This window comes from Macrobrachium nipponense, chromosome 2, assembly GCF_015104395.2.
Source record: "Macrobrachium nipponense isolate FS-2020 chromosome 2, ASM1510439v2, whole genome shotgun sequence".
Classification (NCBI taxonomy): Eukaryota; Metazoa; Arthropoda; class Malacostraca; order Decapoda; family Palaemonidae; genus Macrobrachium; species Macrobrachium nipponense.
In genome coordinates, this window is record NC_087201.1 from 53,564,985 (window position 1) to 53,580,741 (window position 15,757).

General features: G+C 48.7%; 1 protein-coding gene across 3 annotated transcripts in view; it reads right to left on the reverse strand.

The window, feature by feature from the left end:
- Window positions 1-15,409, reverse strand: part of LOC135220585 (lysosomal cobalamin transporter ABCD4-like) — a 274,508-nt gene extending 259,099 nt beyond the window's left edge. The window contains exon 1 of one of the 3 annotated variants that reach the window (XM_064257839.1): window positions 15,297-15,409. The gene's annotated coding sequence lies outside the window, so the exon portion shown is untranslated. Of the gene's footprint in view, window positions 1-15,268 lie in introns of all 3 variants that reach the window. The other 2 variants (XM_064257838.1, XM_064257840.1) reach the window with 2 other exon arrangements.
- Between the last annotated feature and the right edge of the window lie 348 nt (window positions 15,410-15,757).

A 15,757-nucleotide genomic window follows, 5' to 3' on the forward strand; every position in this document is an offset into this window, starting at 1 on the left:
CAGTACAAATTGTTGGTGTTGTGGTCGTGCCTTAGAGGTTGAAGGTTGACCAAGCTGGGAGACGGGAATTGCTGTGCCTGAGAGGTCTGGAAAAGTTGATACTTCCTGACCCTCTTCCTACTCTTGACTTGCGGTCCGGAGGTCTCCGACTTTCTCGTGAAGGGAAGGCCCCAGAGAACACGAAGGTTCTGGTTAGCCCTAGCTGCCTCACTGATGATGCTGTTAACCATGTCATCAGGTAAGAGGTTGGATCCCCAGAACAAAGCCTTAATAAGCTTGTTAGGCTCATGCCTGATGGAAGCATAGGCAAGTACATGCTTCCTGCAATTCCGCCTAGCTACCACAAAAACATACAGGTCACACTGGAAAGTCTGTAGCAGCGACTTTGTTAGGACCCAGAATAGAGGTTCCTCAGTGTAGAAAGAAGCCGTCAACTCTGAAGTAGTGACCGAGTTGATCGACCTACTCAGTCTACACCTTGCCTCGAACTCTGCCTTTACCATGGCATCCAGAATTCTGGGTAAACATTCACTAAACTGTGTGGAGGCACACTCTGGATCGAGTTTGCCCACTGTGAGCATTTCCGAAGCGCCCAACCAGCACTCCAAATCTCCAGGAAAGAGCAGAGAAGTAGGCTCTGTCTCCCGAAGCTGAGGCATTGGCTTCTCCTCCATTCCGGCCTGCAGAGTTAATTCTGCGATCTTGGATGTACAAGGGGTTGGGATGTTATCCCCCACCACGAACATGGAGTAGCAACCTTGGTGTGGCGTCAACTTAGTGTTGACGCAATTCCATTCCGAAAGGGTGCGGACCCATGCCGACTGCACTTGATCTCTAGGATAGATCACAGTCTCCCTTGGGACCCTGTCTACCCTGACAAACGCTTCCTCGGCTAATTGGGCGTAGCCTGGGAAGGGAAATTGGAGGTCCGCCAGGAAGAACTCGTAATCTTCCACCGGGCGGGTTCCAAAGCCTTCAATTGTCAGCATGCCCTCCGAAAAGGGAGCATGCAGCGCCAACTGCCATGGGTTGTTGTCTTCAAATGGCGGGAGCTTAGATGCATCCGGCACAATAAAGGACTGCCGTGTGCTCCTGGACTGAATAAGTCCGGCCAGCAAGCTCTCCTGAGTCTGAAGCCTCTGAGCCAGAGACAGGATGGACTGCCCTGATGTCTCTAAACCCGAGGCGAGCTGAGAGGACATTGATTGGAATCTTATGTCCCCCATACTGCCCATCCTCTCCATGAGAAGATTAGCAAAGGTGTCAGGGTCGAAGCCGGACCCCGCCGGTCTGGCTTTAGAAACCTTAGCTTTCAACCCCTTAGGTGGGGGAGTAGCTTTTGCTGAGGAAGCCAAAAGCTTGGGGGCCAATGACAACCTGGCGGAGTCCGCCGGAGAAGGTTTAGCTGGTCTGGCAGCCTTCGGCAGGGACTTCTTTTTCAGGGTTTTCATCTTGGGGATCACAGAACCAGACCTATCCCCAAGGATTCTGGACTTCGAAAAGCCCTGAAAGGAAGAGGAAGAAGAAGTAGATGGACTACAAGCAACCGTTTTACTACTAAAACCACCTGCCTTACTTACTTCCCTACCTTCTTCCTGAGAGTCGATGGTCATCGGCTCGCGATGCAGACTGATGGCTGCTACTTCCTCCTTCACCTCCTCGCACAAGCCCTCTTGGTCTTCCGTGGGGACCTGGGTTTCTAAGCGGATCCTCTCGATGAAAGGGGCCGGCACTTCCTTAGCTACTGCTACCGAAGACATAGCATTAGGGTAAAGGAGAGAACACATCTCCTCCGACAGCACGTAGGGGCATCCGGTGGCAACGTTCCTCCCACAACCGCCCACCCAGACCTTAAGGTTCGCCAGTGAGGAGGCCTTGAGCGCCAGAGGGGTCTGTAAGAGAAAACAAAATTAGATCCTCCAATGGTGCCGAGGAAGCCCAGAACTATGCCCAAAATCAAGACAATACTGAGGTGCGGAAGGTACTTTCCGACTCATTAGTCACATTGTCCACCAGAGTGTAACATACTTCACAGCCATCAGGATGCCAGACTAGGATGTCGTCAACCTGCACCGTACAGCTGGCATGAGATCGGCAGACCTCATGCCCACATGGTTGTTGGAGAACGGCTGGACATTCCAGTTCCAGACAGCGTACCATCTGTAAGTTGGAATTGATACATGAGTATCATCAAAATAGTTCCACCGGAGACAATTCTGGCGGTATATGTACATTTAGACCAGTTCTACTAAACTAAGGGAAATATCAACTTAAAGTAAGATTTCCTTAACATTAACTCTCCAAGTGTCTCCGCCTGCTCCAGAATCCATAATCTTGTTATCGCAATAGCTATGACGGCGGAGTTGGCCTGATATGAGCAGAACAGGAAGCAAGGTAAAACCTAAGCCTGAGTCTGAGCGCACCGGAGTAGAGTAGCAATTCCAAGCCAATTGGAAATGCATTCTCTAAGCCAAGTTCCACCCCCACTGGAGTGGGGAGCAGTGATAACACCAGAGAATATGGAAAAACAGAGCGGCGGGAACAGCGGTACCAAGAACTCCGTCATATAACATCCTGGCGAGTGTGATGGTAGACCACCCCTCGCCCGAATAGCACAGGCCCAGAGAATACCAACAGAGACTACATAACCTTCTAAACCTTAACCTCTTCCAGCTAATCCCCCGGAGCAGTGCTCGACGCTCTAGCTGCTGTTCCCCGGTAGGGTTACTAGGACAGCGAGCTAACAAAGCACCGCCGGACCAAGTCCGGAACGGGAGGAAGAGCCCGAAGGAGAAAGGTGAACTAGTAATCGCCTGGCAATAGCGACCGGTCCGGTGATTACCACCCTCCGAGATGCGTGAATTGCCTACAACTAAAGGGGGCAGAAGACGGCAGGCCAACTGACACCCTAAAGGAGGTAATAGCCAAGGCTATACTAACAAAATATAGATAAGGAATTATTGGAAGTACCGACGAATAAGGCAAGCCCATCTCCGATCCTAGCCTAACCCTCCAAAATCGGATATCCCGATCTGGTCAGGTAGCCTAGGATGGCGCCTATAGTTCGCCACAAAAGAGGACACTCTAGAGCCTAAACTAACCCTCCAAAATTGAATATATCGACCTGGTCAGGTAAGAAAAGCCTAGCACCTCATTACGTAACAAGAGAGGAACTCTCTAGTAAAGGATCACCCTCCAAAACTAAACTGTTAGTCTGGTCATGTTAGCCGGGACTAGTACCAACTAGGGTAGCGAGAAGTACTCTCAATCGCCTAGCCTACCTTCCAAAACCTAGCCTAGATCTGGTGGGGTAGGCTAGGATAAGTAAAAATGACGCTCAAGGATAGGAAAATATTTGTGTAGGACTCCAAACCTCATCCAAATACAATTAGCAATATAATATTATAATAATATAATAAAATAAATAATATCACCTACACAACATGCATGAACATCGCAAATAATTGAGAATTTCATAACATCCCAAAACGAAAAATGGCATACCGCTAGGCTAGCCTAGGTCGCCTAAAATGACAATTTGTCGAAAATTGCATTTTTCCTAACTATACAAACCTGAGGTCCTTTAACAATAGGAAGTAGCTAGCGGCAGCTGGAACGGTCGTAAGCTTCGAACAAGGGGAGAACGGTAGTTAACTGCTTGTCCGACAGTCGCGCGCCGCGCGACTGGGAGGTAAACAAATCACTTTTGCTTTTGGCCCATGCAAAATACGCAGAGTGAGGGGTGGCATGAGGAGGGACTATATGTAAAGGACCTCAGGTTTGTATAGTTAGGAAAAATGCAATTTTCGACAAATTGTCATTTGTTCCGATACGTAATACAAACCATCGGTCCTTTAACAATAGGAAGACTCACTTCTTGGTGGGAGGAATCTGAGTCTTTTGATGAACAGACTGGTGTTCGTCCATCCCTGGAATGCCTCCCTGGTCGTAAGAGCGAGGGAGGGATCCAAGCCTCTGTCCGATTGATCGGGGTGTGCACCGCAGGATCAATGGTCAGACCTCTGGGCCGAGTACTAAGAGAGAGGCAAGCGTATCTCTTCGTACCAGCAAGCAAGAACTTGTTCCTGTTTGCAAGAGGCAACATAAAGTATGGGTTGTCTCAAGCTGGCATCCACTTCCTCCCCCTTGTTGGAGGAAGTGGTGGATATACGCTCCTATCCCTAGTGAAAGGGATAGGATGGGGCTCTGTTAAGTAGCTCACCTGTATCTTGTCCTTATCCAGCAGGGTGACGACCGTGTCCCTCTAACCACAGGTAGAGGGGAAGAAAAAGATGGGTAAGAGGAGCCAGTCACACTCTCATTCACCATCCATTCTTACGGTCACACCAGGACTCGATGCTGTTCAGCCTGCGAGGGTCTGGGTTCGCTACACAACGTGTTGAGCAGCCACCACGGGTCCCAAGGAAAAAGATCCCCAAGGACCTGTGGGCAATATCCCGAAGGTAGAAGGAAGGGCATGTGGTCTGGTTGGCCCAGACCCCTGCCTTCAGTACCTGCGCCAAGGAGAAGTTCTTGCGGACAAGGCAGCATCTCCTTCGCATCGAAGGCGGTGAAGTCCATTAGGGAGGGGATTGTGAACGACTCGAACCAATCGTCAGGGACCGAAGGGTTCTGAGTCTTCGCTACGAAGTTCGGTACGAAATCGAGCGTCACGGATCCCCATCCCCTGGGTGCTTGACTTCGCAGGAGAAGTCATGCAGTTCCTCAGAGGAAAAGAAGGAAATAGTCGCATGACCTATCCCTCTTCTCTACTTCGGTGATGTCCAGTACCCATACTGGTCTGTCCGTTTGCCACGAAGTCTCTCGCATCCTCCTATCCCCATGCAGCGAAGTTCTCGGTAGTGGATAGGACACCGACACTCCATGGTGGGTGTCAATGGTATGGGTACTGTGACAAGCTATTAAAACGAAGTAATAATTGCTCTGTAACAACCGAACTAAGTCAACAGCGTAGTTCGTAACTGACTCGGCCGCTCTGACAGCTGCCGACTGACTGCGTTCGGTAGGAGGCAAGTTGTCAAAGCATCCGAGTAAGTCACGTGACCTTCGCCTTTAAAGGGTTATGCCGAGAGACCAAACAAATAATGTATTTGTTTGTCACCAATGCCGGACAGCGAGGTGATGATTCTCTTAAGGCATGTACCCAACAGGCGAAAGTCAATTGCCTTCTAGAGACCGAGGTCCCTGAAGGTAAAACATCTCATGGTTGTTGAATCTCAGCTAAGGAGAAACAACACTATGTACCGTTGAAGACGAAGGTAGATATTGAATGCAACCTACGTCTTCACATATGAATCGAGAGAAGGATCTCAAGATTCATAACCTGTGCTTACAAATGACTGAAAACGCTAACCGCTATTTCATTGCTGTCCGGTGAGAAGTCGTAGTTGCAATGAAAGCGGGGCGTTCTTCGGTAATGAAAACACAGGTGAAAGCCGCCTGAAGAACTGCTTCTCATGGGCTGAACATTTGGAAGTAGAGCTGTCAGGTCGGAGAGTAGGCGATGTCTTCTTACACATCTTGTAATTCGGGTTGAACAATGAACAATTGTACACCTACGAATACGAGATATTTTGAAGACAAACTCAGATGTCTGCAAAATCATTCGCATTATCGCAGTGCGATGCAGCGGGAGACTTGTACAGACTTCTGTTACCGTGCGGTAAACAGAAAGATGAAAGAGTCCAAGAGATATCTCTGTTGAAAATTCTCGCAATGTCGAAGGCGATGGAATCTAGCGTCACAGCAGTAGATGGTCCTTCATTATTGCGAGAATCCCCGTTAATCAGAGACCTAAGTCCATGATTGTTGGGCAGAGATACGGTTCGGTAGTCAATCAAAGCAGGGGAGAGAGAGACATACATGACCGTGCATCTCGGAGGCCCAGCTGATACTGAGCTGCTATCAGGCAGTTCAATACGCAGTGGTTGAGCCTGAGCTCTCGCTGACTCGTCATCCTGAGTTGCCAGGTAATCCATTATTCCACGAAGGAATGCGTTCGGCTAGAACTACCGAGCATAAAAGATATGCTCGGGCAATTATATTTAGGCGAAACGAATTTCGGTAAATATAAAAGTTGAAATGGTGTTGTCGTGACAAAACCATAAGTATATAAAATTGAAACTGAAAACTCCTGGGAGGTTGCAGGCAACCCCGAGTTGCAGTTCAATTAGAATACTTCTCTTATAAGTCGCAATCCGTAGATTAACTAGGATATGCGCCTACCCCTCGGACAATTCACTGCTTAGTAGAATCATGTCGCGAGGTTAATATACGTAGTATATTTGTAGGATTCTGAACAACGATCTCCATCCTAAATTCTTTCCTTCAAGAAAACAAAATAAGGATTGGAGATCGACCACCTTCGTTCTCTATCAAAGAGAGTGAAGGAGAAGTCTTCCTCGAAGGAAAGCTTCAATGGTGAACAGAATACTAAGACGATAGTTCAAGCCAAACTGGATATTCCCGTCCGATCTCCTCTATTCCAGGTTGGTCGCCTACTGTGAGATAGTTTCTTTCAGCAGCAGTCTTCTTCCAATGCTAGAAATTCCAGGAATTTGAGCATAGGCGAGGTTCCCGATTATCGTGTAACATATCGGGGATTCTCGTCTCGCTCACTTTGGACCGTGGTGTCGCGTAAGTGTTTGAAGATCGTAAAAAACTCGAACACTCTGAATGCGCTAGAAATTCGGTAGAATTCTAAGCAGTCTGCGAAACCCCCACCGACCATTCGTCAAACGATATCGGCTGGTGGTCCTCTCGATTCCCGTAGAAATCGAGAATGGGGCAGGATTCCTCCTCAACGACCGGGGCTTACGTCAGGTAGGACCCGAAGGTCCCGCCCCCGGTAGCGCAGTCCCGAACGTGGGATCCTACAAAGAAATCTCTGTAGGATCCTTCCCCTTTCCCTCGTAGCCGTAAGGAGAGAGGGAATGGGGGAGGAATTGGATACTCGCTCGCCTTCCCAGTGGAACTAGCAGTTGGAGAAGAGTAGGAGCAGCCATCGCCTTGCGGCGATGGCCTCTCAGAGTCTGGGAAAACGTATCGTCAGGAGAAAACGTTTTCCCGCGGAGGGTTACGAACTCTCACTGTAGGTAAGGGTCTGCCGCCACTGTGAACGTCGTCTGGGTGGGGCTGATCGACACCTGACAGGAGAGAGCCGATACCGTCCTCCGACTCATTCCAGTCCTCGTCGAGGTCGAAACCTCTCAGGAGGACCGAAGGAGTATTTAAAACGGTGTCCGAAGACACGTAGAAACGCCGCTGTCGCAGTAGAGGAGGTGGAAGTAGCTTGATCGACCGGCCAGAACTGAGAGAGCCTTCTTGTCCGGAGACGAGAGACACTGGTTCGAGACAGAATCGGCAAGCTCCGATCGCGGCAGACCCACCGTCGGTTTGGGTTCCCTCTCGGGCCCCAAAACGACTCGAGCAGAGACGTGGGCTCTGCTGGTGGGAGCGGAGGCGGCAATCCTTCCGCAGGGTCATTATGCTGACGAATCAGCTTAATGACTTCTGCGAATTCCTCTGTATCTCGGGAGTACCGCGTCTTGCGGAGTAGGACCTCCAGTCCCTCCAACAAGAACAGATCCCGAGATACTCCTCCTTCAGAAGGAGGAACAGCGGCAGACCCCTGACGGTCGCCTCCAGCTAATTGCGCGTATGTCCTGGTCGGTCCTAGAACCGTGCCTGGTCCATACGGCGTCATAGCGGGATCGCGAAGCGGCGCACCTCTCGCGATCACTCATAGGTACCTCGCTCCTCCCGGTGTAGCCCGAGGAGGTTGAAGGTACAGGAGAGGCAGACCTGACGCTCCCCCCTAGCTCGCTGGCAGGACCAGCGTGCTTGGAGGGCTGCTGCTGATCGTCAACCCGCGGTGGCGATCGAGCAGCAGGCCTAGCCTTGCCGCTCGCCTGGGGCGAGAGGCTTGGCTGAGAACGTCGACGCTGATCTCTAGCGTCAGGCGAGCTGTTGCTGGTTACCGTCTCCGCCCGGTCCCGATGGGAGCGGCGTCAGGTGACCTGCTAGGCTCGCTGTCGCGGTGAGACCGGCGAGCGTCCTCTCGGCGCGTCGAGCCGCTGGTACCAGCCGTGGCTGGTACCGACGACCGCGGGGACCTCTTCCTCGCCTCAACCCGTGGCTGGTCAGCGACCGTCACGTCAACCCGAGCAGCCAGCTGGTCGCTGCGAGAGCGTCCACTGGCCTAGCGAGAGTCGTCTGCACGACACTCGCTAGTCTTCTGCTCCGCGCTTCGGTCTTGGCGGCGAGCGAGCTCGAGTGTCAAGACTTTGGCTGGACGGTCTCCCGCGGGAGACCGTCCACTCGGTACTTCTCGCTAACAAGAAGCCGAGGCGGATCCTGGTTTAGCGGCAGAACCGCTAGAACCAGGCGAGGAAGTGCCAGCCGAAGCTGGTACTCCTCTGGTCCCCGTCTTCTTCTCCTTGGTAGAAGAAAAGATGGGCCCTGTTCCCGAGGGAGCAGGAGGACCAGCAGAAGAGCTCCCCGAATCGCCGGAGCGAGACGGGCCCTTAGAAGGTCCCGAAGGAGCCTTCTTAGGGGGGAAAACCCGGGTTACCAGCTGGTCGCTGCAAGAGCGGCCGCTGGCCTGGCAAGAGTCACCTGAGCGTCTCTCACCAGCCTTCTGCTCCGTGCCGCGTCTTGGCGCCGAGCGAACTCTGGCGCCGAAACTTGGCTGCACGGTCTCCCGAGGGAGAACGTACACTCGGGATCTCTCGCGAACGAGAGACCGAGCCGGAACCAGGCGTAGCGGCATCGCCGCTAGCACCAGGCGAGGAAGTACCAGAGCTAACCGATACTCCTCTGGTCCCCGTCTATCTCTTCCTTACGGAAGGGGAGACGGGCCCCGCTCCCGAAGGAGCAGGAGGACCAGCAGAAGGACCCCCCACCGGGGTGGGTGGGACGGGCCCTTAGAAGTTCCCGAAGGAGACTTCTTAGGGGGGAAGGCTTCCTTCTTCTTCTTCGGCTTATGGGCCTTAGAAGTCGAAGGGGAAGAGGCAACAGCAGACGATGAAGACGAAGATGACAGCTTCCTCTTCTCCTCTTCCTCGTCAGCTCACGCAGGACAGTCGTCAGGTCCTCCATCCAGGAGGGAGCCGGGGCAGTTGCCGAAGCAACAGGGCCCGACTGCACCTGTCCGGAAGGACCTGGGACTGGGGAAGGCACACACCGTGGGGCAGGACCAGCATGGACAGGCACAGGAATCAGGAGCGACAGGAACAGCAACCAGCCCAGGAGCGGCAGGAACAGCGGCAGCGTAGACCCAGAAGGGACAGCAAGCCAACATCGGGAATCATTCAGCGGCAGGTACGGCAGCCCGGCCCAGCGATCGCCTCGTAGAATCATCGGCAGCCAGCGGAACCTGGGTCCTGGCGGCCGGTCCAGGGGCGAGCTGCTGGAACAGCGGAAGTCTGGGGCAGGCAACACGAAGAAAACAGGCGGCGGCGGCAACCCCACCTCGGTACGGCTGCGGCCCTAGTAGCGGCAGACGGCGTCATCGACACAGCATGGGGAGTGTAGACCAGGAGGGGGGGGAGCAGCATAAGCGGCCGTGGTAGTAGTGGAGACCGCCCCAGACCTCGCTAGACGCTGCAGCAGCCCGTGGATGCTAGGCACGCCCTGCCACGCGGTGGTGCATACCTGTCCAAGGTCGTCTCCCACGGATGTAGCACCTGCGGTAACATAGATAGATTAGTAAGAGGGGTTCCCTCACGCACGGGGGGAAGACATGCCCCACCCCGAACGCAAGGAAGACCCCAAATACAAAATACAACGAAGAAGCTGAGCGGGGGGCAGGAAGGAAGACGAAGAATCGGATACCAAGGGAGTCGCGGGAGAGCTTTCCGACGACTTCCTGGCAGACCTTCGCTTCCCCTACCCCCGCACAGCAGTGAAAGTAATATGAAAATGAAACAGAATACTGCCCTTGCGATTCACTTCATAGAACTTAAAGGGGAAAAGATCAATTCCGGGTAAGAACGGAAACTTGATCCAATAATATGATGCTATCATAAACTATATATGAAAATGAAACAGAATAGTACTGCACTTGCGATTTCATTTCCACATAAAAAATCGTAAGGATCAATTCCCGGGTAAGAACGAAAATTGATCCAAATTAAATTTCATGCAAATAAATAAATGAAAATGAAAAGAATATTGCAATTGCGAATCCACTTTCATTGCATTCTAATATACAAAATTAAAAGGCTCGTGCCGAGCGCAATCACACTCTCGGTAACGAACGCACAGGGCAAAAATATAATGAAAAGAGTACTTACATTTTTCAATTACACACTTTCGCCCAAAATACATGACTCGGCGCGAGCGCGCCCGCCCTCGGCACCGAGACATAATTCAAGGGTTCAATTCATGAAAAGAGAGGAAATCGCCGCATCTACGGCGATAACTCCATGTTGGTTCATAATTAAGTAATGAAAATGAAAACAGTGTACTTACAGTTTCATTTTCAAGTCAAACAAACCATTAGTAGAAAACACTCGCCGCATCTACGGCGATAACTCCATGTTGGTTCATAATTAAGTAATGAAAATGAAAAACAGTGTACTACAGTTCATTTTCAAGTCAAACAAACCATTAGTAGAAAACACAATATAAACAAAGCATACGACGATGAAGCGGGCAGAGAGCGATGACGAACACGTCCTTCACACCCACGGCCGAAAGCAAAAGAGATTTGTTTACCGCGCGACTGTCGGACAAGCAGTTAACTACCGTTCTCCCCTTGTTCGAAGCTTACGACCGTTCCAGCTGCCGCTAGCTACTTCCTATTGTTAAAGGACCGATGGTTTGTATTACGTATCGGAACAAACACAACACTCGCGCATGATGTAGGAAAGAAATTTATCATCGCACTCTCGTGAGGGAACCCAATCGCTCCTGAAGGACTGATGAAAAAGAGGGAAACCCCCTAATAGGCTAATAATGTAAAGGTTCAACCCGTAATACACCAACCTATCAAAACCCATCAGGAGCGAAATGGTAAAATTTCACAACAGTAACATATACTGTGATGTGCAAGAGGGTAACAAAATTTTTATATACCACAATAAAAAGTTGAGAAGACCAAGTACGAGGTCAACCATATATTTTAAATGGCCGACCCGAGAGACGAAACGCTCGCTCTCAAGCAACACTCATATAAACAACATCATATCTGATGCACAGTTGCACAAACGCGTTCAAAGTCAACAAACTTAATACTCAACTTAAAAGAAGATGCTTCTTGCAGATCAGAAGACATAACTTAGAAAATTCACAAAGAATATAAGTAAAAGAACAAACGTGTTTACGATGTCGAGTGCTATGAAGGAATGAAGATTCTTGGCAGAAGTAGTGGTGGCGAACGGAAGGTGGCTGTGTAATGGCACCTCTCTGGCGAGGGATTTTGAGAGAGGAGAGATCTAATTGGCAGAGTATCTGTGGCAATGGCTTCCATTCGCCCCTGTGCTATACCGACGCCCTATGAGGGTGAGTGAGTGGGGGGTAGTAACCCCAGCATTCCATATGGCTTTTTTCTCTGGTATATTTAGCATTTACTTATAGTACGTACCTAGAAATGAGTGCTATAAGGACATTTCACTGGGCGACACAGGTCAATCCCAGAAATGTCATTTTTGTAAAAGTAACTTATCAAGTAACTACAGAGCTGAATCCCACATTAACTGGAGGTGGGAATCATTGACATATACTAATCCAAAACACTCAGTGAAAGAGATGAATTTGCAAAAGTACCTTAGCTAGCATCAACGAAATACTTTTAAGTTTTGACCATTCCTCTCGTGTGCCTGAACCAGTCCACGGACTTTCTATCTGAGTTACACTGGACTTCTCAGGGGTTCAGGACTTGGCCCTCGGGACTGAAGATCGGGGAGAGTGAGCAAGAGATCCCAGTGTCTTTCTTGAGGAGAAAGACACCCTTTTGGAAAACCCAGGGCGGGGTTTCTTCCAGATGGAAGAAGCACCCTCCCTCCTCCCCCGCTTATGGGTTTTGGAAGGGGAAGAAGAGCTGGTTGAAACAAAAGAGGAAGATGACAATGAAGATGAAGTTTTCCTGGATCTTTTCCTCGATTTCCTGAATTTCTTCTTCTTCATTTTCTGCAACAGGGTGTGAAGGATCTGGCCCCCAAGGCTGGAGGGCAAAACTGGAACCTGAACTCGGGGAGCAGTGACTGAGACAGGAGATGCCACCATCGGGGCAATAGTTTTGTGAACTACTGCTTGGGTGGTAAGGGTTGGGTGCAAACAAATGCCTCTAGTCATCAAATAATTCATCATCATAATCAAGGTGGAGGTGGTGACTGTGGTGGAAGTGTGTGTTACTGGAGAAGCAGGTGCATGAGAGGCTCACAGGTGACTTACCAAACCTTTCATAGAAGGAAGCCCTTGGAGACCCAAAGATTGCCAAGTCTTTCGGAGTTCGTCAACCTCCCACCTGTAAACAAAGACGGGTTCGTAGGGGCCATCTCCACTCGTGTGGAGGAAGATGCATCTCCCTCCCGGTGGGGGTAGGTCGCCACGGAGGAATCGTCCTGGTCTCCAGTCTCCCACTGACAATCTCCTCCCGACAAAGAAAAAAGCCTCTCTTGAAAGAGGGGAAGCAAGAACAGAAAGCCTCAATGGGGGAATGAAAGCCTCCAGAGGATTACTTGCCAAGGTAGTCACCAAGGGAGTCACCCTCCAGTGACAACTTGGAGAGCTTTTTCTGGTACCTCTTCCTCAACAAAAAATTATTCCATTGCTCTGAAGACCAGTAGCAACACTCAGAACAAGTAGAATTAGGTGTACAAGCAACTCCCTTGCACAATTTGCAGACTAGATGAGGGTGTACATTAACAGAGGAGTGGAAGTGGTTGCACACTTTGATGGAGGTGCTGGGGCAGATCTGCATAGGTAGCAACCAGCTTGCCCTCCTCCCATAATAAAAACTGGGGCTGATTATCCATTACTTAAGAAAAAATAACTCAATCAGCAATAACAACAAAGAACTAGCCAGCCTATCCAACCAAGAAAGATGAAAAGTAGCAAAAGCTGAAGAGAAGGCAAAAAAAAAAAAAAAAAAAAAAAAAATGCTGGCCTAGCAGAGAGTAGCATACAACATCCGTCTACGAGGGCAGCCGAAAGTAAAATGACACTCTACCAACCGGATGGGGGTACCTCCCACCCAGTACCTTGTTAAAAAGTTTAATGGACTAGCCTAGCTAGTACCTACTTCCTATACACTATACCTAGGGTAAACGACCGCAGACGATCCATCGTCATCACGCTGGCCAGGCCTTATTCACTTGATATTTAATTGGTGAAACAAGAATACAATTACAACTTCAAGCATACCATTCAAAAGATTGAAGTTTCGTCAACATAATGTGATATATGAAAGCCTCATATGAACTAAAATAAGCATGTGAGCTCTTCGTAAAATATGTTTTCAAGGCAGTTTTGAAATCCAACATGGCAGCAATCGTGTGGCTGGCTGTACTAAACACAGACAATCCACCATCTTTCCCAGCCTTCCCAGCACTCATTTGAACAATGTTAGCAAATATATGTAACGTTTATTGATCTTACTCAAGATTGCAGTTGTAATCAGCACAATAAGACAACATTTTGTTACCTATATTAGTGAAAGTATGAAACTTTTTATTCCCGGGGTCATGGTTTGAACTGAATTCATTTTTACCATGTAATCGGTGCTTTTATCCTTGCTGCCATCACAACTGAAACTCCACAGTGCTTATTTGATTGCAATTATACACATTTTGGTCTTCATTCACTACAAACTGCACTTGAACCACGCTGCTGTTCCTGGTTCCTAAGTACTCAATCCGCAAACACAGTTACAAGCAGCAGATGGTAACACTGATTATGAGGTGCAAAGCTTTATTCCCTTAATTGTTTACTTTACTCATTATTTAGTTTAACTTTACTTCAAAATGTTTATTTAATTCATGTCTATTATCCCTTTTTTGAAACCAAATTAACCCCGAAAAATTACAAATATTTTGGATGTATACTTACCAGCAGACGACGAGAGGAAAAATGACTCATCGTTGCCAATCTAGTGGAGCGTCACACACACGCCAATGCATTTACAAACTGTTTTCCATGAATTCTAGTTGTCATAGTAATGCAGTAATGATAAAATTGCTGTAATATGTACATATACTACAAATAGATACGCTAATTTCACTTATTTCCCCGGTTTTGTGTTAAGTGTTATACCCAGTTTGGAGGGTAAACACATACCAATTGACAGCACTGATAAACAATTGAAGAGTGCAAAACGACGCAAAACACCACAAAGAATGCAGTAGTCCCCTTAAATAAGTGCTGGTTAGAGGTTGGGTGTACGATTGTTGTAATGAAAGTGCCCCAGCGTCTATGGGTACAAGTGGTGTGCGGATTTAGCACAGGAAATCGGAAGTTTGTTGACAAGCGACTCCGCAAACATCGAGATGGCGTCAATCTTCTAAAGTGTTTTAACCATAAGTAAAAATTTTGAAAGCGTTTTGGGGTTGTGGGCACTGCGTTGGCCACCCTTTTCATTACCCTCTGTTTAAATCTTAAAATATGGCCTTAATTTCTAACTTTGGGGAAAATACTTACTTCGAAAGGAGAGTAGAGGTCTTGAGCTCCTGCTATCACCACCAACAGCTCATGACTGATGACCATCTCCGGTGTCAGGACGTGTTAAAGTACTTTTTCGGAGGGTGGCCAAAACCTCGGTAGTCGGTGAGTTGGCCAGTCCACTCGGTTGTTTACCCTAAAGACTGAAAGGTTTGTATAACGTCTAAGAACAAACAATTGTTAGCTAGACAGTGGAAAGTCAGATGGGAGGAAGATAACAGGTACCTAGGTAGGTATGAACGGAGGTAAGGTAAAAGGAATGGAAGGAGTTACAGCTAAGGGTCGAAGGGACACTGCTGTAAACCCTAAAGTAATGCTTACAGTGTAGAAAGTGAGGTACACTGACGGCACTATCCCCCTACGTGAACGACCAACAAATAGTAGGCTATATCATGATGAATTCGTTATACTAGGACTAGCTACCTAACAAATGTAAAAGACCTACCTAGTATACTAGCCTAGCTATTCCTCGGTATGAGCTACAGAGTTTTAGGTTGGACTACCTAAGGGAATGTTTGACTCACTGTCAGCTAAGCTATATTACTCGTATGTCTGCTAAATACAACGTTGGTATAAGGCAACGTACGTTTATAATTTAGCATTCGTGCAATTACCAACGTGGTCCTTGTGTTACGTACTCGTTGAACCACCTGGGAAGACTAGCTGAGACTGCTGAGTAAGTTCATGTTGACTGTTGACATCAGCAGCAGCAGTAGTAGTAGTACTGCAGGGTTGCCAGATTTTCAAGGCTAAAGTTGCCAATGATTGCTAGAAAAGTTGCCAAAAGTTGCAACCTCCTTTTCCACTAATAACCCTTGATTAATTTAGCCAAAAACATCCTTCCTTAATGCATTTTTCTCTAGTTACCTGTGCATTTGCCATAAAATGAGAGAAACTTGAATTTCACAAGGTATCATAAATCGTTGTTGTTGAAATTTTGTACTGATACAAATAGTAGTTTTCGATTTGCATTTATTATCTCAGTAAGGGGTGTCATTTAGGGGGGGGGCAACTGCCCCCCCCCCCCTTCACGCCCCAAGTCCCAATAAGTAACAACAGCTGATTTTCCATTATT